The sequence below is a fragment of the Sabethes cyaneus genome, chromosome 3 (assembly GCF_943734655.1).
Source record: "Sabethes cyaneus chromosome 3, idSabCyanKW18_F2, whole genome shotgun sequence".
Lineage (NCBI taxonomy): Eukaryota > Metazoa > Arthropoda > Insecta > Diptera > Culicidae > Sabethes > Sabethes cyaneus.
The window spans coordinates 7,375,074-7,397,740 of NC_071355.1; the positions used below are offsets into that span (position 1 = coordinate 7,375,074).

At 40.9% G+C, this 22,667-nt stretch overlaps 1 long non-coding RNA gene across 1 annotated transcript; it reads left to right on the forward strand.

Moving 5' to 3' along the window:
- Positions 1-2,424: 2,424 nt before the first annotated feature.
- LOC128743974 (uncharacterized) lies at positions 2,425-3,480 on the forward strand. Its single transcript, XR_008412345.1, has 3 exons — positions 2,425-2,623; positions 2,967-3,374; positions 3,441-3,480. It is a non-coding gene; the product is annotated as an uncharacterized LOC128743974 (long non-coding RNA).
- Positions 3,481-22,667: the final 19,187 nt, after the last annotated feature.

Genomic DNA, 22,667 nt, shown 5'->3' on the forward strand with positions numbered 1-22,667 from the left:
TTTTAACACATCATTATATTTCGTAACCGGTAATAGATAGATAGTTACTATATTCAGCAATGTTGCTTATTTTAATATGTTCTGCAGCTTTTTGAAGTAAAAATTTTTTTTTTCGAAATTATTAAAAAAAAAAAACAAAAGTTCGTATCACCCTGATAGGTGAATTCGCGGTCACCCTAATAGTGCAGAAAGATGCGCTATATTTATTATTAAACTTCTCCGAAGACACCATCTTTCAAAAGCTGCGCATTTTTTACCCAATTGCTAATGTCCACTTTTTTTCGAAATCGGACCGCCGTGCGACGACGTGAAAATCTTTTTTCCCATTAAGACCATGGACCATGGACTGCCTAGGGTTGCAACTCGATTTAGAGCATTTCGGAAGGTTCTGTGAATACTGTGAATACTTAAAAGTTAATACGAATAGGATAAATTAACCATTAGTGGAATTAATTTGAACTGGTACCGCTAGACACCCAACCGATAGCACTTACATTACGAGGAACTTTCGATTAAGTCTAAAAAAATAACAATTTAGGGTTTATTCCCGTTGTAGTAAGTAAAGCCATTCTAATTTTCATCATTTGTTGGATGGATTTAATGAATACTCCAAAAGTTCTTGTGCTGATTTGACTAAAGCACACTTACCTTCCGATCCGTGAACTTTAAAATCACTGAAAAGCGATTATTAAAGCATATTATTGAAATTACGCAACTGGCTTTATTTCTTATATTCGTCGTACCGTTTTGAAATCCGTCCATCAAAAATCACAACAATGTTTACGAAGCTAACGCGCATGTATTTATGCAGGACAACATGACAAATGTTATTCTGCAAAATTACTGCAGGCCAGGCAAGTTTTCCTGGCTGTGGAATGACGACAATGCCTTGCGTGAGTTATTTTCATTTATGACTGATGGAAATTAAAACGATTAGTCGACAGTTCTTCTTCGTCGCACGAAGACACGTAACAAATTTGGCTGGTTAGACTTCTTTAATGATAAAAAGCATTTAAATAGATCTCAGCTCACTTTGATTGATTGCGTGTGATAGACAACAAACTAAAATATTAGGAAATAACAAGTTTTGCATTGTGTGTCAAAAAATCGTTGATACTTTTAATAATTTGTGTCAGATAGAACGGGAATAGGCAATTACGACGACGAATTACGAATTACGAATTACGAATCAAGTTGTACATCGGCTCTCGTCCTGAACATATAGGCAGATACCTGATACCTGAAACCGGTCGACGTGTAAGTTGAAAAAAATTTGTTTTATTTTTGACATTTTGTAAGAGTTATAAGTGTTGTATCTTGTCCGCGATTGTGTCTAAAGATTTGTAAGGTTTGCTCTTTGACACGGTGCACTCGAGGCAGTTAATTCTAAATGCATTACCTACTTTTTATTGCCAGCGGACTGCGCACATGGCAGTTGGCGGCAATAGGTTACCTTCGTTCGGTATACTTTACGCGCGCATAACGAAAACAAATCCGACAGATCGAATATCAGATCGAAAGAAATGAACAGCTGCCGTCGTCAGTTTGGTGGTAAATTCGGTAAAATAACATCTGTTTGTTGTGCTTTTTAGCGGTAGTTTTGTAGAGGATTTGTTGAAATGTGACTGTAGTGAGTAGTGAGAGAGCAGAAAAGCAGTTGCCACCAACACACATAAACAAAAGTATGGTATACCCGCGAAAAGTTGTTTAAGTTTTTTTGCTGAAGCTTAAAATGTGTATTACGATACGAGGGGTATGAAGTATACATTGCTACCTGTTCTGTAGGTGATTTCGTCGAATACGGTTCCGAAAGTTAAATTAAATTAGTTCACCTTTCCCACAGTTTGGTTTCCTTTAGACTACTCAAGCATAAACTTGTAAAAACTTCCATTCGAGCGTTCATTCGAAAGGAAACAAACATGTAAACAGGTACAGTATAGAGATTGCTAATTTGCGTTTGTGTTAGTGGTTTGCTTTCCTCCAGTTGTCAAAACCCTACAACAGCACAGTGGATGAGCCAGAATTAGCAACAACAAATCGCAACAAATACTCGTTTATTCGCGTTGACAGCATTAAACGATCTCTTGCACACTCATAGTAATGCCCGTATGTACGTGCGGGTGAAAAGCTGCCAAAATGTTTTGATCTCTTGCGCTCTTTAAGAGATTCCTATTCCGCTTCACCCCTATAATAAACTTTTGGAGGTGGCAGCAGCTTACGTTCGTCAACGCGAATTCAGCTACCTATATGCGTGAACGGCCTGAACACATCAACACATGTATGACATAGGAGGAACGTTCGATTAGCGTAGAAAGCAAGCCGGTAGGTTAGGTTCATTTCAATCGCAACCACGGAGCAAAATGGTCGATCGATTCGTGTCGGCCCATGTGGTACAGCAGAGTTGGAGTGAAAAACTAGAAATTTTTGACTGCAAATAGTCATTTTGTAAAATGCTGTGTCACGGAAGTTGCTGGTTTAGTGCAAGATTGTGTTGTCTATTTGAATAAATGTGTAATCTTTGAGATACATACTGCGGACGGAAAAAGTACGACGAAGAACCTTCTTCAAATGTGAGGAAAAAAATGGCTACCATAGCTGCTGCAGCTGCTGATTAACGGGATAGGTATGTTTCGTAATTGTTTCATTTAGAAAGCAATAAGCGAGGAGGCTATTTTGTATTCCAACAAACCAGCCAAAAATTTAAAAAAATGAAAGTTGAATTTTTTGTGAAAAACATTTTCTGGTTTTGGCTTGTGAGAGTTTCGTTTTCAATGACATTTTTTGGTGAAAGAAAAAATTTCTTTACCAGTATTTATTCGCGTTTTTAGTAAAAATAGGTAAAAAATTATTTTACTGGAGTGATTTTGACTAGACAAAGTTTTGAATTGATTGGTTGAATGCTTAAAAATCCAAAAAGTCTAGTGAAAAATGAATTGTACTGAAAGTTACCAAACGCCATTTTGCAGGTTATGCAGAATCTTCATCAAACTGCGATGAAGGATGAGGCAAAAAAGGTTTGGCACTGTGTGAGTGCTAGTTATAAACGAAGCCAATCGGAATAAGACCAAGCAGATGAAAATCGATTGGAAACATAACCAAAAACGCGGCCTTACGGGAGTGTTTCACGGCATTATAAAAATGCTGTCTAGTTAAAATTGGCGTGGAACATTCGCTTCATTATTGATTATTCACATCAAATCTGTTAGAAAATAATGAAATGGAGGAAAGCTACGGACAATCCATAATCAAACAAGATCGTCAATTTTGCTAACGTGTCTGCTATGTGACCGCAAGCGTAATCAGCAACAAAAATCAACAGGATGCAGCCTCCAGCCAGTTTATCCAAATGGGACTGATGTTTCCTACAATAAGCGGTATGTAGGATTGTTTAGGTTTAATATTTGCAGTTTTATGACGCTTGGATAACATATTTTTCACAGATCGCTACAAAACAAATCAAGTCGCATAATCTACAGTGGAAGTTATTGATTGCTGGAGGCATCGAATGCCGATCGGATTGCTGCTAAAGCTGCGCTGCCAATTTATTGGATCGAACAAGTAACTCTAGATGTAAGATAGTGCGTAAGGGAGGATAATTATTTTAATTTGAGAGCTGATAAAGCAAAACATTTTAAAACTTAGGCGCGGAAGAAACGCGATTGCTAAATTTTAGATTAGCTATAGAAAAAACCCTGGTTCGATTGCAATTTTTGGGTGTTTATCACAAGGAATAGCGTTTTGAATAATTCGACTAAACTAACAATTATTTTGAATGTTATTGAGTTGATTGAACTATGCTTATTATAGCTTTCTGCTCAAATTTTTCATAATTGCTCAATTTACAGCTCTGAACAATGCAAGAAAACAATTTCTTCTCGAAGCAAGTAGTCATCATAGTTGATTAACATGGCCACCCTTGGGCCGGAAGAATACAATCAACAGGTCCGACTAATGTACCGTTATACTATGATTTCGGATTACGATATTTCGCTTTTCGCACCAGCTGCGATTCTCTCTGCTTTGTGCTACTTCCAGGTAGGGGGCTTTCGGAGTGCTTGAAGCAGCCAAAGAAGGCCCCGACCACCAGTTTCTTTAGCCATTTGTTCCACTGGATGGACACTCGGCGCTGTTTGAGGTCACAAAAGTAGTTCTTCTCTTAACTGTTTCTTGGTCAGACCACTATTTTCTGTTTATTCCAAACTATTATAAGTTTAATATCGTCTGATTTTGAGGATTAGGTAAAATTTATACCTGTTCTAATTGCATTTCAATTGCTACTGATTTTAAGGATAAATATCTTTTTCTCAAGGCAAATTTTGTGTTAATTTCCCTTGGATTTCTTACAATTTTTTGGCTCCTGCCAATAAAATTTGTACGATTCGTATTTTTTTTGGTTGTACTTGCATTAATTACTATGTATTTTCAAATTCATTAGCTTGCCCTATAAATGCGTCTCTAACTCTCGACATCAAACGCGTGTTGCTAATGACTGACGCATGCTGTTTAGTGTGGATTTGGGCAGCCTACTGGTTTGGGACGATGAGAGTCTATCCTCCAAACACATTTGTATCCGGTTTTGATCTTAGCCAGTTAGCGTGTAGTAATTCTTTTGGCCTATTTTACTAGAGCGATCGATATCGATCGCTTCGATTTCTATTATGACCCACAACTCCTGGCAGTTTATTGGCCGATTTTCACCAAATCTTCACTGTGTCCTAGTGTTATCACGGGGGGTACGTTTCTTTTTAATTGACACTAGTTTTGTACTGCTTAGTTGACTTTCCGTCTACGAACTCATTTATTTTCTCGTCAACAGCTTTTTTACCATCGCTAGGATTTGGCAAACTTCCGGTTTCCTAATTCTAGCTACACGCGATCGTTTCAAGCTTAGCCAATGATAAATTTTGTAGCTAACTCGTAATATCTGCGCTGGGCAATGTAATCTGGTCTGCCGCCTTTTTCTGAGCACTAGATACATCTGCAAGTTTCGTAACTTTTACCGCTCTTATGGTGGCATTACACCCTTTGTAATTCGCTGTCACGGTCGCCATGTGGTAAGTACGAATGCTTTAATTCTGAACTGTTGGGCAAGATGGTAACTGCTCGGTGCTCTCGATTGAAAGCCGAATCACCTGGAAACCTAAAAGGTTTTCTTTGGTGAGAAAACAATTTCGTCTCGAAGCAAGTAGTCATCATGGCTGATTCATACGTCCACGCCTCATCTTGTTCGTACCCAAATCTTACGACCTTGTCTTGTTCGTACCCAAATCTTACGGCCTTGTCTTGTTCGTACCCAAATCTTACGGCCTTGTCTTGTTCGTACCCAAATCTTACGGCCTTGTCTTGTTCGTACCCAAATCTTACGGCCTTGTCTTGTTCGTACCCAAATCTTACGGCCTTGTCTTGTTCGTACCCAAATCTTACGGCCTTGTCTTGTTCGTACCCAAATCTTACGGCCTTGTCTTGTTCGTACCCAAATCTTACGGTCTTCATCCTTACGCAGTATGACGGCATCGTAACAGTGCCTTGTAACGGTAGACAAGATGGTAACTGCTCGGTGCTCGGTGTTCTCGTTTGAAATCCGAATCACCTAGAAACCTAAAAGATTTTCTTTGGTGAGAAAACAATTTCGTCTCGAAGCAAGTAGTCATCATGGCTGATTCATACGTTCACGCCTCATCTTGTTCGTACCCAAATCTTATGGCCTTGTCTTGTTCGTACCCAAATCTTACGGCCTTGTCTTGTTCGTACCCAAATCTTACGGTCTTCATCCTTTCGCAGTATGACGGCATCGTAACAGTGCCCTGTAACGGTAGACAAGATGGTAACTGCTCGGTGCCCGGTGTTCTCGTTTGAAATCCGAATCACCTAGAAACCTAAAAGATTTTCTTTGGTGAGAAAACAATTTCGTCTCGAAGCAAGTAGTCATCATGGCTGATTCATACGTCCACGCCTCATCTTGTTCGTACCCAAATCTTACGGCCTTGTCTTGTTCGTACCCAAATCTTACGGCCTTGACTTGTTCGTACCCAAATCTTACGGCCTTGTCTTGTTCGTACCCAAATCTTACGGTCTTCATCCTTACGCAGTATGACGGCATCGTAACAGTGCCTTGTAACGGTAGACAAGATGGTAACTGCTCGGTGCTCGGTGTTCTCGTTTGAAATCCGAATCACCTAGAAACCTAAAAGATTTTCTTTGGTGAGAAAACAATTTCGTCTCGAAGCAAGTAGTCATCATGGCTGATTCATACGTTCACGCCTCATCTTGTTCGTACCCAAATCTTATGGCCTTGTCTTGTTCGTACCCAAATCTTACGGCCTTGTCTTGTTCGTACCCAAATCTTACGGTCTTCATCCTTTCGCAGTATGACGGCATCGTAACAGTGCCCTGTAACGGTAGACAAGATGGTAACTGCTCGGTGCCCGGTGTTCTCGTTTGAAATCCGAATCACCTAGAAACCTAAAAGATTTTCTTTGGTGAGAAAACAATTTCGTCTCGAAGCAAGTAGTCATCATGGCTGATTCATACGTCCACGCCTCATCTTGTTCGTACCCAAATCTTATGGCCTTGTCTTGTTCGTACCCAAATCTTACGGCCTTGACTTGTTCGTACCCATAACTTATGGCCTTGTCTTGTTCGTACCCAAATCTTACGGCCTTGTCTTGTTCGTACCCAAATCTTACGGCCTTGTCTTGTTCGTACCCAAATCTTACGGCCTTGTCTTGTTCGTACCCAAATCTTACGGCCTTGTCTTGTTCGTACCCAAATCTTACGGTCTTCATCCTTACGCAGTATGACGGCATCGTAACAGTGCCCTGTAACGGTAGACAAGATGGTAACTGCTCGGTGCCCGGTGTTCTCGTTTGAAATCCGAATCACCTAGAAACCTAAAAGATTTTCTTTGGTGAGAAAACAATTTCGTCTCGAAGCAAGTAGTCATCATGGCTGATTCATACGTTCACGCCTCATCTTGTTCGTACCCAAATCTTATGGCCTTGTCTTGTTCGTACCCAAATCTTACGGCCTTGACTTGTTCGTACCCATAACTTATGGCCTTGTCTTGTTCGTACCCAAATCTTACGGCCTTGACTTGTTCGTACCCATAACTTATGGCCTTGTCTTGTTCGTACCCAAATCTTACGGCCTTGTCTTGTTCGTACCCAAATCTTACGGCCTTGTCTTGTTCGTACCCAAATCTTACGGCCTTGTCTTGTTCGTACCCAAATCTTACGGCCTTGTCTTGTTCGTACCCAAATCTTACGGTCTTCATCCTTACGCAGTATGACGGCATCGTAACAGTGCCCTGTAACGGTAAACAAGATGGTAACTACTCGGTGCTCGGTGTTCTCGTTTGAAATCCGAATCACCTAGAAACCTAAAAGATTTTCTTTGGTGAGAAAACAATTTCGTCTCGAAGCAAGTAGTCATCATGGCTGATTCATACGTCCACGCCTCATCTTGTTCGTACCCAAATCTTACGGCCTTGTCTTGTTCGTACCCAAATCTTACGGCCTTGTCTTGTTCGTACCCAAATCTTACGGCCTTGTCTTGTTCGTACCCAAATCTTACGGCCTTGACTTGTTCGTACCCATAACTTATGGCCTTGTCTTGTTCGTACCCAAATCTTACGGCCTTGTCTTGTTCGTACCCAAATCTTACGGCCTTGTCTTGTTCGTACCCAAATCTTACGGCCTTGTCTTGTTCGTACCCAAATCTTACGGCCTTGTCTTGTTCGTACCCAAATCTTACGGTCTTCATCCTTACGCAGTATGACGGCATCGTAACAGTGCCCTGTAACGGTAGACAAGATGGTAACTGCTCGGTGCCCGGTGTTCTCGTTTGAAATCCGAATCACCTAGAAACCTAAAAGATTTTCTTTGGTGAGAAAACAATTTCGTCTCGAAGCAAGTAGTCATCATGGCTGATTCATACGTCCACGCCTCATCTTGTTCGTACCCAAATCTTATAGCCTTGTCTTGTTCGTACCCAAATCTTACGGCCTTGACTTGTTCGTACCCATAACTTATGGCCTTGTCTTGTTCGTACCCAAATCTTACGGCCTTGTCTTGTTCGTACCCAAATCTTACGGCCTTGTCTTGTTCGTACCCAAATCTTACGGCCTTGTCTTGTTCGTACCCAAATCTTACGGTCTTCATCCTTACGCAGTATGACGGCATCGTAACAGTGCCCTGTAACGGTAAACAAGATGGTAACTACTCGGTGCTCGGTGTTCTCGTTTGAAATCCGAATCACCTAGAAACCTAAAAGATTTTCTTTGGTGAGAAAACAATTTCGTCTCGAAGCAAGTAGTCATCATGGCTGATTCATACGTCCACGCCTCATCTTGTTCGTACCCAAATCTTATAGCCTTGTCTTGTTCGTACCCAAATCTTACGGCCTTGACTTGTTCGTACCCATAACTTATGGCCTTGTCTTGTTCGTACCCAAATCTTACGGCCTTGTCTTGTTCGTACCCAAATCTTACGGCCTTGTCTTGTTCGTACCCAAATCTTACGGCCTTGTCTTGTTCGTACCCAAATCTTACGGTCTTCATCCTTACGCAGTATGACGGCATCGTAACAGTGCCCTGTAACGGTAAACAAGATGGTAACTACTCGGTGCTCGGTGTTCTCGTTTGAAATCCGAATCACCTAGAAACCTAAAAGATTTTCTTTGGTGAGAAAACAATTTCGTCTCGAAGCAAGTAGTCATCATGGCTGATTCATACGTCCACGCCTCATCTTGTTCGTACCCAAATCTTACGGCCTTGTCTTGTTCGTACCCAAATCTTACGGCCTTGTCTTGTTCGTACCCAAATCTTACGGCCTTGACTTGTTCGTACCCATAACTTATGGCGTTGTCTTGTTCGTACCCAAATCTTACGGCCTTGTCTTGTTCGTACCCAAATCTTACGGCCTTGTCTTGTTCGTACCCAAATCTTATGGCCTTCATTCTTACGCAATATGACTTCATCGTAAGAGTGCCCTGTAACGGTAAGACTTACTTTGGAACTTATTGGAGCGATTTGATACAAATCATTTGCCAACTGATACACTGATCTGAAGCTGGAGTTGGAGGTTTCTGTAAGTCGCCGTCTTGATTTTTTCTAGACTTCGTTAAAGAAGCACTGAATAAAGTTTATTTTCTATAACTTTGTTTTAACTGGTACACTCACGGAATAGAGGAAACGGTTTCGTCTCGAAGCAAGTAGTTATGTTAACTACTAAGCTGATTCATACATTTTTAATTTATGTTGGGTGCTATCAATCAAATGATCTTGTTGACCACTATCAACTTGTGTCGGGTCGAATACGGAGAATCTGCCAAGGGCTTCCTTATTGATCCAAAAATCTTCTGATACGATAGAACCAACCACGTTAAAAATGATTCCGCGACTGTCTACTCTTGTGACAGTTGAAACAGTTTTCACCAGTCTCAAGTAGCAGCAATCAAATGCTAACGAAACGCGATATTGATCGAGCTGAACGAAGGAAAAAGTAAAATCCAAAGGAAGGAAACAATATACCAACGTTAATAGCTGTAGTCAAAAACCAACTCAGCTTGGACTATTCTTACCTGCTTTTCGCAACCACTATCCCTGATCGGGTGCCAACCTGTCCAAATCATAATCTTCCACGTTTGTCGTTCTGCGCAGATTTACGGCCGCGCAGCGCCAGCGCGACCGATTCAATCGAAGTTTTCCGTATATTCGGTGGTAGAAATTGTATTTGATTTTCTATATACTTTTCCTAACGGATTTTGAGCGGTTAATTTATTCTTAACAATCTTCTATTGGTGTTTTTATTTTGAAATGTTAACCGTAGCTTGTTCCATCTTCTGTAACTTGGTAAGTTCTCGGGTACAGAAGATTGTCTGTCTAATCTTCTGATCTGTTCTACGCAGCATTTATTTTCTCACCCGTCGTTATTTGACAACTGCCGGAAAACACTAACGAAACAAATCACGTTTTGCGGTTGCTTCCAATTTTTTTTTTATTTCTTTTCTGCCAGCATCAAAACGGACGAACCAGCATCGGACGTACTCAAGTAGGCGGCGACTTGGCGCCGACTGTCTCTTGACGTTAGGAGAAGGGCTGCCAGCCTGCACGTCTAATTCTACTTCAACTAGTTTAGGTGAAATGAACATACAGCTCTTAGCTTTTGTTTCAAAATTTTGCCGAAACGAACTGAATACTGAGTACTCGGATACTGCCAATTGATTATTCTCAGCTTTTAGTGCATATACCTTTTACTAAACAATTTGCACTTCGATGCCCATTTATAGGGCAATCGAAACAAATAAGTTTTTTCGCGCTTCTATAGACTTGAATTGTCGACCGATAACCGAGCTTATACTTTCCTCGAAACAATTTCATCTCGAAGCAAGTAGTCATCATGAGCTGATTCATAGGCCTACAATTTATGTTGGACGCTATCACTTAAGTTGCCTTGTCTTGTTCGTACCCAAATCTTACGGCCTTGTCTTGTTCGTACCCAAATCGTACGGTCTTCATCCTTACGCAGTATGACGGCATCGTAACAGTGCCCTGTAACGGTAGACAAAATGGTAACTGCTCGGTGCTCTCGTTTGAAAGCCGAATCACCTAGAAACCTAAAAGGTTTTCTTTGGTGAGGAAACAATTTCGTCTCGAAGCAAGTAGTCATCATGGCTGATTCATACGTCCACGCCTTGTCTTGTTCGTACCCAAATCTTACGGCCTTGACTTTTTCCCGTGAAGTGCTCATTCTTTTATGTTATGAAAACAGAATATTGTCTATTTTTCTTTTAAACTGTGCACTAGTTTAAACTCACTAAAAAGTTTTCCTATTTATACATTTTTATAGATACTCTCACCTGAATAAGTCCTTTAGTCCACTAATTCCTACGGTTCATTTATCATTTTTCATGAGCACAACACACTTGTTTAGTAACACTCGTTAATTCCCGTCGAAGAAAGGGGCTTCACACTTCTATCAACCGGAAAACATTAAGTTCGAATTCAGTTCATCACTTGCGGAATGGTAAGTTCGATTTCACTTCATCACTCGTGGCATATTTATGGCCTGCCAGTTTCGGCTATAAGAAACTGTCCCATCGTTTCGTCAGTGTAAGCAAATAAGAATTCGCACTCGCTCGTTATATATATATATATATATTTTTTTTTTTTAAACTCTAATCACAAAACACTTGCACTCTGTGTCAGCAGCCAGTTGTTGGCTTATCGATTCAACCGAACATAGCTTTTTTTTCACGCGTCGCCATGTGGTATTTTTAAATTGGACTTTTGGTAATTTTAGCGAAGTAAAGTAAACGCATTTTTCATTACACGTCGCTTCCGCGACCGAATTAAGACTCTTTATTAAAAACCAAATCCCTAATGGAGAAGGCTCTACTTTTTAATTATTACATCGTAAGTGGGGGAAGCCTGAATGTTCCAAAATTCATTAACCAATCAGATCGCTTTAGTACGATCGGCGAACAGCCAATCAAAACAAACAACGAAATATTGACCCCAACACCAATGCACCGAACGCATCGACTTGAGTGACATAATAATTTAATGACGTCGTCACTTGCTCGCGGCGTCGTCACTTGCTCGCAGCGCATTCATGCCCGCATGTGGAAATGCTGTCGACGCACATTGATTGTATCGAACGGGCGCCGATCATGCATCGAAAAATCGTTCACATTGAAAATACTTATTGCTGTTAATGCAATTTCGGGTATGGGAAAGTTTATGAGTTTGAAGTGTGGGAAAGGAATTTGGGTATATTTTTAATTGGAATGTCAACTCGAAATTCGAGACGCGATCAGCACGATCAGCGTCTATCGAATAATGGAATACTTGTGTGACAAAGTTGTTTGTTCACTTGGAGGTTTTATGATTTTAGGGTTTTATGATATGGCCTGAAACTTTGTAGCCCTTTTAGGATAAGTTATGGGTGATTATTAAATTTAATTATTGTTCATACTACAGTTCGTACCCAAATCTTACGGCCTTGTCTTGTTCGTACCCAAATCTTATGGCCTTCATCCTTACGCAGTATGACGGCATCGTAACAGTGCCCTGTAACGGTAAGACTTACTTTGGAACTTATTGGAGCGATTTGATACAAATCATTTGCCAACTGATACACTGATCTGAAGCTGGAGTTGGAGGTGTCTGTAAGTCTCCGTCTTGATTTTGTTCTAGTCTTCGGTGAAGAAGCACTGAATAGTTTGTTTTCTATAACTTTTTTTAACTGGTTCACTCACGGCACAGAGGAAACGGTTTCGTCTCGAAGCAAGTAGTCATCATGGCTGATTCATACGTCCACGCCTCATCTTGTTCGTACCCAAATCTTACGGCCTTGTCTTGTTCGTACCCAAATCTTACGGCCTTGTCTTGTTCGTACCCAAATCTTACGGCCTTGTCTTGTTCGTACCCAAAACTTACGGCCTTGTCTTGTTCGTACCCAAATCTTACGGCCTTCATTCTTACGCAATATGCCTTCATCGTAAGAGTGCCCTGTAACGGTAAGACTTACTTTGGAACTTATTGGAGCGATTTGATACAAATCATTTGCCAACTGATACACTGATCTGAAGCTGGAGTTGGAGGTTTCTGTAAGTCACCGTCTTGATTTTTTCTAGACTTCGTTGAAGAAGCACTGAATAAAATTTATTTTCTATAACTTTTTTTTAACTGGTTCACTCACGGAATAGAGGAAACGGTTTCGTCTCGAAGCAAGTAGTTATGTTAACTACTAAGCTGATTCATACGTTTTTAATTTATGTTGGGTGCTATCAATCAAATGATCTTGTTGACCACTATCAACTTGTGTCGGGTCGAATACGGAGAATCTGCCAAGGGCTTCCTTATTGATCCAAAAATCTTCTGATACGATAGAACCAACCACGTTAAAAATGATTCCGCGACTGTCTACTCTTGTGACAGTTGAAACAGTTTTCACCAGTCTCAAGTAGCAGCAATCAAATGCTAACGAAACGCGATATTGATCGAGCTGAACGAAGGAAAAAGTATAATCCAAAGGAAGGAAACAATATACCAACGTTAATAGCTGTAGTCAAAAACCAACTCAGCTTGGACTATTCTTACCTGCTTTTCGCAACCACTATCCCTGATCGGGTGCCAACCTGTCCAAAGCATAATCTTCCACGTTTGTCGTTCTGCGCAGATTTTCGGCCGCGCAGCGCCAGCGCGACCGATTCAATCGAAGTTTTCCGTACATTCGGTGGTAGAAATTTGTATTTGATTTTCTATATACTTTTCCTAACGGATTTTGAGCGGTTAATTTATTCTTGACAATCACCTATTGTTTTTTTTTATTTTGAAATGTTAACCGTAGCTTGTTCCATCTTCTGTAACTTGGTAAGTTTTCGGGTACAGAAGATTGTCTGTCTAATCTTCTGATCTGTTCTACGCAGCATTTATTTTCTCACCCGTCGTTATTTGACAACTGCCGGAAAACACTAACGAAACAAATCACGTTTTGCGGTTGCTTCCAATTTTTTTTGAATTTCTTTTCTGTCAGCCTTAAAACGGATCAACCAGCATCAGACGTACTCAAGTAGGCGGCGACTTGGCGCCGACTGTCTCTTGACGTTAGGAGAAGGGGTGCCAGCCTGCACGTCTAATTCTACTTCAACTAGTTTAGATGAAATGAACATACAGCTCTTAGCTTTTGTTTTAAAATTTTGCCGAAACGAACTGAATACTGAGTACTCGGATACTGCCAATTGATTATTCTCAGCCTTTAGTGCATGTACCAGTTACTAAACAATCTGCACTTCTATGCCCATTTTTAGGGCAATCGAAACAAATAAGTTTTTCGTGTTTTTATAGACTTGAATTGTCGACCGATAACCGAGCTTATATTTTCCACGAAACAATTTCATCTCGAAGCAAGTAGTCATCATGAGCTGATTCATACGTCCACGCCTTGTCTTGTTCGTACCCAAATCTTACGGCCTTGTCTTGTTCGTACCCAAATCTTACGGCCTTAATCTTTATGGGCTTGGTTGAGTGATTGACTTATTTTCTTGATTGTACCACATATGGTTGATTGAGATTAAATGTCGTGTGTCGCCATGTGGGATTTGAACACTTTTACTTACGTCGCGAATGGTTTACACTTATGTTTCGTACATCGACCGTCAGCGCGGACTTATTGACGAGGTTAAAAATCGAACATAAACAGACAATCTAGCCAGGTAATGACCGGTATCAACCAACTGGCCGTGGGGTTACCTAAAGGGAACTGTTAATCAATTTGGCGATGGCCCAGATGTTTAAGCGGCGGAACTTTATAGTCTTTCACTTTGTCCTGCAGGCCGCTTGCGGTGGTTCTTTGTGGTTCTAAGGTTTTAGAAGAATGAGGATTCGCGGGGTTGGGGCGCTGCATACTCCCCATTATGTATCATCTAAAACGCGTCTGAACAGGCACGAGTTTCTTCTTCTTAAGGTAGTCTAGCGCCAATCCACTGGTGTTTCTTTAGAGTCGAACCTCGAGGCTTCTGGTGAAAGCAGCTTAAAATTCTGATACTGATCTATTTTCATGAAGCGTTTTTGTTCGAGCCCGAGGGGTTAACATTTACATCGTTTCTTTTGTGTGATCATTACTTGCCTGCATTTGCTAAGACAAAAATTCGGTCTCGAAGCAAGTAGTCATCATAGCTGATTCACATGCCCACAATTTATGTTGGACGCTATCACTTAAGTTGCCTTGTCTTGTTCGTACCCAAATCTTACGGCCTTGTCTTGTTCGTACCCAAATCTTACGGCCTTAATCCTATTGGAGGCGCTTGGTTGAATGGTTGAATTATTTTCTTGATTGTACTGCATGTGGTGTACCATCACCGAGAGTTACTTACTCACGCGTCTTGTCTGCTCGATGATCCGATATGGAAAGAGGCAACATCTGCTTCGCGAAGGCCCAAGTGCCCAAGTGTCGATCGAGAGCGCTCAAATATACACTCTAATAAATAAAAGTATTGACTGGAAAGTAAGAAAATTATCGGAACGATTGCCGAAAGAAAAGAAATTTAAAAATTTTATGTCCACGTGAGATTGTGCTGAGACTCGATAGAACCGCGAATATAAACACCAAAAATATGACAATCTTCTATGGGGAAACGACCACAAATGTCAAGGAGACTATCTACCGCAGCAAAAAAAGCAACTGTTGCATCCTCCATATTCGAAAAATTTCACGAATCGACAGGGTCAGCAGGACCATGCCCCTTCTCTACCTGACGATCAGAATAATCCAGAGCCATAACCAATTGTCGAACTATGCGACTCGGAACGCTATGTGGATCTCATTTTCATTTTCATTGTTGAGATTGTCTGAGGGGAAATCATACGCTATGAGTAGATCTAGATCTAATTTTTTGTGTTTGGCCGGTCTTGGCTCCTGTGCCTTTCCTATTCCGCTTAAGCGGTGGAACTTTATAGGCTTTCACTTTCTCCTGCGGGCCGCTTGCGGTGGTTCTTTTTGGTTCTATGCTTCAGTATCTTTCGGGATAAAAAATCCGGATTTAGAAAATGAGGACTCGCGGGGTCGGGGCGCTACATACCCCCCCCCCTCCTTACAAAACTGCAAGTCATTTGAAGGGGAGATGCTGATGCCCTAGTGTTTTGCTTACACCGTCCCGTAGGTCATTATTTCATGTCTCTGACCATTGCTTGTCAGCATTTAGACAAAGATTTGCGCTCGAAGCAAGTAGTCATCACAGCTGATTCACATGCCCACAGTTTATGTTGGACGCTATCACTTAAGTTGCCTTGTCTTGTTCCTACCCGATTCTTGAGGCCTTCATCCTTACAGAGGGGCTTGGTTGAATGGTTGAATTATTTTCTTGATTGTACTACATATTCACGAACGGTACTGCTCGAGGACAAAACATAAAATGGATCTCCGCTAGTCCACTATACGTTTGGCAGATTTGCCATACTTAGTGCTTTTTGGGCTACTCTCTCCGTCTGCTGACGGTGCAATTTAGTAATCATCCGCACTACCAAGTACCCTATCGCCACCGCGGCGATAATGCATACTGCCACTGTTTGTGCTGTTTGGTTCTTTTCCATGTTTGACGACACGGCTGGCGCGATGATTTCATCGGCACTAAACCAGCCCATTTTCGTGGTCGCAGCTAATATTTGATTTGTTTGTCAACGGTGTGTGCAACCAAATCTTCTCCGAATCCGTTTCACTTTGTCAGGTCCTCATACGTTTAAATACTGATGTCAGTCATGAAACTTCAACAACATTTTTTAATAAGGAAACACAATCTTTTGCTTCATGATCTCTAGTACACTTCGGGCAACAGAAAGGATTATTGCAGAAAGCAGCCTTATGTCCGTACTGCGAGCCTTTGAAACAGCGCAAAACATTAACTTCTTCAACCACTCCGGCGACAACTTTTTTTTTTTTTTTTTTTGCTACAGTTTTAATTTCGGTAACTTTTTATTCCAGGTGAAACCACTTCTACCGGACCGCTTTTCATTGATCAATCACTGGCACAGGATCTCCTGGCAGGATCGCCATGTGATAACTGTAGTAACTTACACGGTGGTTGGATTGAGACTAACTTTTATTGAAAGCATTTTCTACTGCTACGCGTGTGGCGATGGTCCGCAGCATAACGCCGTGTCAGCAGATTGACGGTCATCCGATCGTGGCACAGTTCATTTATGCTTTCGTTAACAATAGATAGCAAACCATCGCGACCGACCGCTGTACGCCACACGGACGTGGCTAGGGGCATCTACCACAGTGTCGTACTTTATAATATAACTGTATCGTGAGCACCGTGCTTCTGTTCATGCTCCACTGTGTTGATATTTGTGTTATCATCTTGCACAGCGGTTGATTGCGGTTTCGATTTGGGTTTACCCATTGTTCTTCCACTAGCACGATCTGAAAGTTAACATATCACTTTTCGTCACTTTTCATCAGGTTTCAGCTGTATTGTCCTGTCACGGTCGCCATTTAATAGATTTGCTGGCTATTTAATAGATTTTTTTTGTTCGATCATAAAAGATACATCCACTTTCACGGTGGCAGGAAGAATAACTTTATTTGCATCTCTTAACTTACACGTAATCGAAACGTCATTGTCGTCAACGTCGGTCATTGACTCGGACTCGTTGTAGAGAAGCAATAGTCCGTATGTTATCCACAATGGACAACTTTGTTCCGGCAAGTGCAACGGAGGTAGCTGTCGGAATGGGGAGTTTGTTAGCAGATCGGTTAGCCATGGCTAGTTTAGAGTATAATTCAATAAACTCACACATAGCTGGAATGGCAGTTACTCTTGGTAGTTACATGGTTTAAAATCTCAGTAATTTTGTGGGCTTCCATTTCCGGATTCGTATTCTATTTCGAACCAAGTAGTAAACAATTTTCACTGTCTTGCCGCATTTGCTTAGGAAACGATTCTGTCTCAAAGCAAGTAGTCATCATAGTGACCGTTCCTGTTAAACTTGCGCTTTCCTAAGCCGTTTACCAAGACGATGAACAACTTCAGAGCGTTGCCTAGTTCCATAGGACGATGCAAAGAAAACTCTTCAAACCAATGAGCAGCTATTAACCACTACTACTGAACTCAATCAAGCATGGAAAAAGTCACTCACACAAGTGAGCATTGCTGATTTACGATCCTTAGTTGTCGAACGCAGAAGGAGCTTAGTTCAGCACTTGGAAATATAATTTGTGTTCAATTTTGTAACTATTTGTTTCAACATTTGTTTCAAAATAAGTTACATTTTGTGACCGCTGTCACGGTCGCTATGTTATTGATGGGTTATCGTGCTATAAAACACTGTTCGATGAAGCATGCGTAATAATTACTTTATTCTTACCACTGCCAAGTGGGTTTGTTCTGCATAATTCTGTTTTTACTTGATTAATCGGATGTACGAGTGGGATATTGCCACTTAATTCTCTATTATGAAACTGGCAACAGATTGGGATTGAATGTTTGAACACAACACCTCTCACAATTAGGCACTCGGCCATTCGGAGCGCTTCTCTAGTTTCTCTAAACTGCGCCCGCTTGTGGAGGATTTACACTCCGAACAGCTGTGCCTTGTCGACTTCAAACGCCACTGGTTATCGGGCAAACTGAATAACTCATTGGTCATTTCGTTTTACACTTTTAGAAAAATCTTTCCTAACTCTTTGCTGGTTAAAAGATTCAAACTAACTTAAGCGTAACTCAGAGACAAGTAAATTAGAAAAAAACACTGCTCGCTTCTACCGCACTACAGTTTATAACCGTCTAGCTTCTCGGTGGTAGAAGCAAAGGGCAATCATACAAAAATGATTACCGTCGGCGGAGGAGCATATGAGTGCGTCTAAACTGGAAGGACATAATTAGATATGGGACTATCTAATATAAGGATGCGGCAGTAGTTTAATTGCAAAAAACATTTGTGTACCAACCGAAAGACTGTGAGTTTTCTGCGACTTCCTCAACTTTTTTTATGACCGTCCTGGTGAGGGCTCATTGCGTTCCTCTGACCAGTACACTTAACTCTGTCTGCAGTCTGTCGACGTATTGCCTTAGCTTTTGTTTTGCTGGTAGGGACGTCCTTCGGTGCTTTGGTCGCCCCGTAACTACCCAAGTAACAATTTGGGTTTTATTACACTCTTATAATGGCATTTAAGACCAAAATTGGTCATGAAGACCGCCATCAGAGTACAATAAAACTCACATTGTTGCTTGGGTAGTTTCCTAGTTATCGTAGATGTTGCTTCGTAGTTATCGTAGATCCTCCTGGCAGGGTCGCCAATGTTGTCTGTGCAATAGCAGGCCACATACTGACAACGTACCTTTTGAACGGGTCCAAGCTCAACGATGTACGACATACGGTCGCCGGTAGGGACCACCGTTGACCACACTTGACTGATACATTTGAAGATATTTTGCGGTATGTCGGTTGCGTTTCGGTACGGAAGAAGGGACAGTTCATTTCCCGCGGCATGATTGCAAAACTTGTGCTTGTCAATGTCTCCAACTAACACCAACTTCACTATCGAAGGAGTTGGAAAACGTGCAGGAAATCTAGTTCGTACTTCCAACCACTGTAATTTCCAACACCGCATCGGTAAGCTTTGGTCTTACTTAGCAGCTACAAAGCTCACATATATTTCTCAGGGTTTTATTACATTATGATCCTTTATGGTATTTTTATCCTTTATAGAAGGATTTCGGGTGTTCGATAAGAACGTATACACTGTTTAACGTCTGAGTTACGAATGAATCGGTTTATTGAAAAATTACTTATTCGAACTTGTCGAGAATTGTCGAACTGTTGTAATTCGAGAACGGTTGAGGCTGAGCCTGGGAGGTTGCATCGTTGGCGGTTCGCACATTGCAATTGCCCATGTTGCGAGACCTAGACGATGTTATGTTTTCAAATATTACACACTACAGTTTTTTCTTCTTTTCTCTGGAGTTTTGCATATTTATACTGTCTCTGCAATAATGCAATTAAATAGTATTGAGAAGATTGTGAAAAAATCTAATTTGAGATTATTGTTTCTGCCGATGCCCGTGATCCTCTATACGATTGCTTGGTAAGACAACAATTTCCTCTCGAAGCAAGTAGTCATCATAGCTGATTCATATGTCTACAATTTATGTTGGACGCTATCACTTAAGTTGCCTTGTCTTGTTCGTACCCAAATCTTACGGCCTTGTCTTGTTCGTACCCAAATCTTACGGCCTTGTCTTGTTCGTACCCAAATCTTACGGCCTTCACGACTTGCGCTTAGATTTTTGAATCTTTGACTTCGGGTCTGATTGTCTAATTGAAACAAGAGTTACAAGATAAGACACAAGACGTGTAATATTAACCGTTAGCTAAGCGCCATTAGCGGCTAGGTCTTTATTAGTCGTGTCGTCCGGACACAGATGTCACCACTTTGTAGCGTAGCTCGGATGCTGCCTACAGATTTACGCTAAAATGTACGAAAACGCTTTCCTTCGTGCTAACCACGTCAGCTGAGCTTGCTAGATTCTAGATTCTTCTTCCCAGCTGTGCAATGTTTGAATTGTAGTATCGAGGTTGATGTTCAACTCCTATGATGGGACAGCTTCGGCATTCACAAAGAACCAACCAATGTAATTTCTAATGCGCCTCGAGGAATTTAGCGAGGTTAAAATCCATTCAATTTGTCCAACATATTTCGCAAAGTAAATAGTACCAATGTACGGCATCCATCGAGCCTATCAAAGACATTGTGAAAACTTTGTCATAATTATACATTCTGTATAAAAAGCGCATCAACAGAAACGATCGCAAATAATCCGATTAACTACGGCGAAAGACGGATGTTTCTCCATTCTTTCTCCTTTCTTTCAAATTGCACCTGCGATTTGAACTTAACTTAATGGGAGGAAAAATTACAAGTCGATTATTTAATTTTTCCTAAAACACTTGTGCACTAGACGGCTTTCGGTGTGCAATTCTAAATTTGTCTTAGCTTTTTTCTCTTCACAACACTTACCAAGTTTGACCTTTTGGTCAAACTAGGATCATCGGAGTGTGCGGCCAAATGGCCTCGAGTTTAATATGGCTTCGATTTGGCATTAGCGAACTCCATATTGGTTACAGACGTTGGCTTAAGAATCACGCATAAAACGGAGTTAATGCTCTTAACTCCCGCTTCCCATAAACCACCAAAATGTGGCGCATTAGGCTTTTTTTAGTTTGCTATTACCTAAAGCAGTTCAAATAAATCTCTTAGTTCTTCTTTTAAATCTCATATTTGATAAATCTTGAGGTTGTGGGAGCGGATGAGGGAGCGCAATTACGCCCCTGAAAGTGAGTCATTCGCCTTTTCTAACCAGCCTATTGATCCAAGCCCGGTATGGGAGATTATCCAAATACATCCTGCCTTCCAGAACACTCTCAGATTGCAAGCTCGGCTAGTGTTATAACCTGGATCCCAGTCTCTGAATTTTTAGTTATTCAGTTGAATGGTGATCGAAAAACGTTGTACATATTTTGGATTTCCGCAGAAGATGGCGGTATGTCCTGAGTGTTGGAACGGCAAGCAATAGCACAGAGCTACAGTTCTGCAGTACGATGAGAAAAACAACCGCTTTGATTTCATTGTTCGACCTTTAGGTCCGACTGCCGTAAACCGATCTCGATTGAAGATTATTCGGCTTTAATTTTAAACACAATTAAAGCATTTGCTTTTAGCGTTAGAGCACTATAGCAAGTGGTGTGGTTTTGGCCCTGAAAGATTACACACTGATTTTGACCTGATAGTCGTCTCTCTTGCCCAGAAAGACTAGATTTAATTTCGATGTTTATAACACTAAAACATTTTTGTTTCGGTTATTTTTCGGTTGAAACGAAGCTGTTCGTGAGAACACAAACAGACACTCCCTGCAGGATCGCCAAGTTTTTGTTTTACTCTATGAGGCTATGATTATTATTCAATAAATTATCCTATGTCCGCTTAAGATTCTGGTTGGAATTGACCCCCATTTTGTGCACTGCAATTAATCGCTCTTATGATGTCACTTTTAGTTCAACCGACAAGTGCTGGCTCTCTAAGCAGTTTTTTGACTACCTCTCTTGGGAAGATAGCACCACCTAATGGTCTGAAGATGATCATCTCTTTCGTGGCAACCAGCTCAGAATATTTAATCATAATATACAGAGCTATTATCGATACCTGTTTCATGGTTAGGTTGATAAAGTCGTCCTCATACTTAGGATGTCTCACTGCATGCTCACTGACGAGCTGAAATCCATCAATTTTTCGTGGCCATTTTTCTGACCATCAATCTGACACGTAACGCAAACGATCATACCTTACGGATTGGCAGTATACTTTAAGCTTTGGTTCCGTAAAAAATTCTCCAAACGTGATATGTCATTACCAGGGCGTGCGAGGAAGATTCGAATTCAGTTGGCTCCACGGCAGCAACCGTTAGCGCGAGACAGCCCCAAAACGGAGATGTTTGCAACTCAAGGCACTAAACATTATATCCAGAGTGAATCTTCAGATTTTGCCAACAATCATATTATATAGATGGATGGTTGCATTGAAAAGTGGAAAACTTTTCTTAAAAATTGTTCTTTGCAGTGTGTTGATCCTCTCAGGGTGGGATAGATATTCTTTTTGAACACGACGAAGTAGTTGTTCTCAGCAACAAAAATGTCTATCTACACACACAAAACGATACTGGTTCATCTTGTGTTTCTTTGAAAAAAAAGGAACGAGTTTCTTTTCATTAGTCTTGTCTTTAAAAGTTTCTGTTATTCTTGCAAGTATTCAAGCAAAATTCTGATCTCATCTTCCACTTGTGGTTTCATCTTCTCTCGTCCCTTTGTGTTTATATTCTACATATTTCACCGCAAGACAGGCCATGTAGGCATATATTTATACAAAGACACAAAGAATTTATCCTGGTATTTTTGAGTTCTGTTGAATATGACTAAAATAAGAGAAACAAAGAATTCTCGACGGAAGTCATAAAATTCCAAAGAATCCTAAATCCGTTAAAGCCACAAGTAAACGATCTAAATCAGGCTATAACTTGTTGCTATTACTGTGCAGCAGTTCTTGTCTTTTAATCTTCATACAAAAACCACTGCGATTTTTATTACTCTGTAAACGTTTAGGGCAATTACA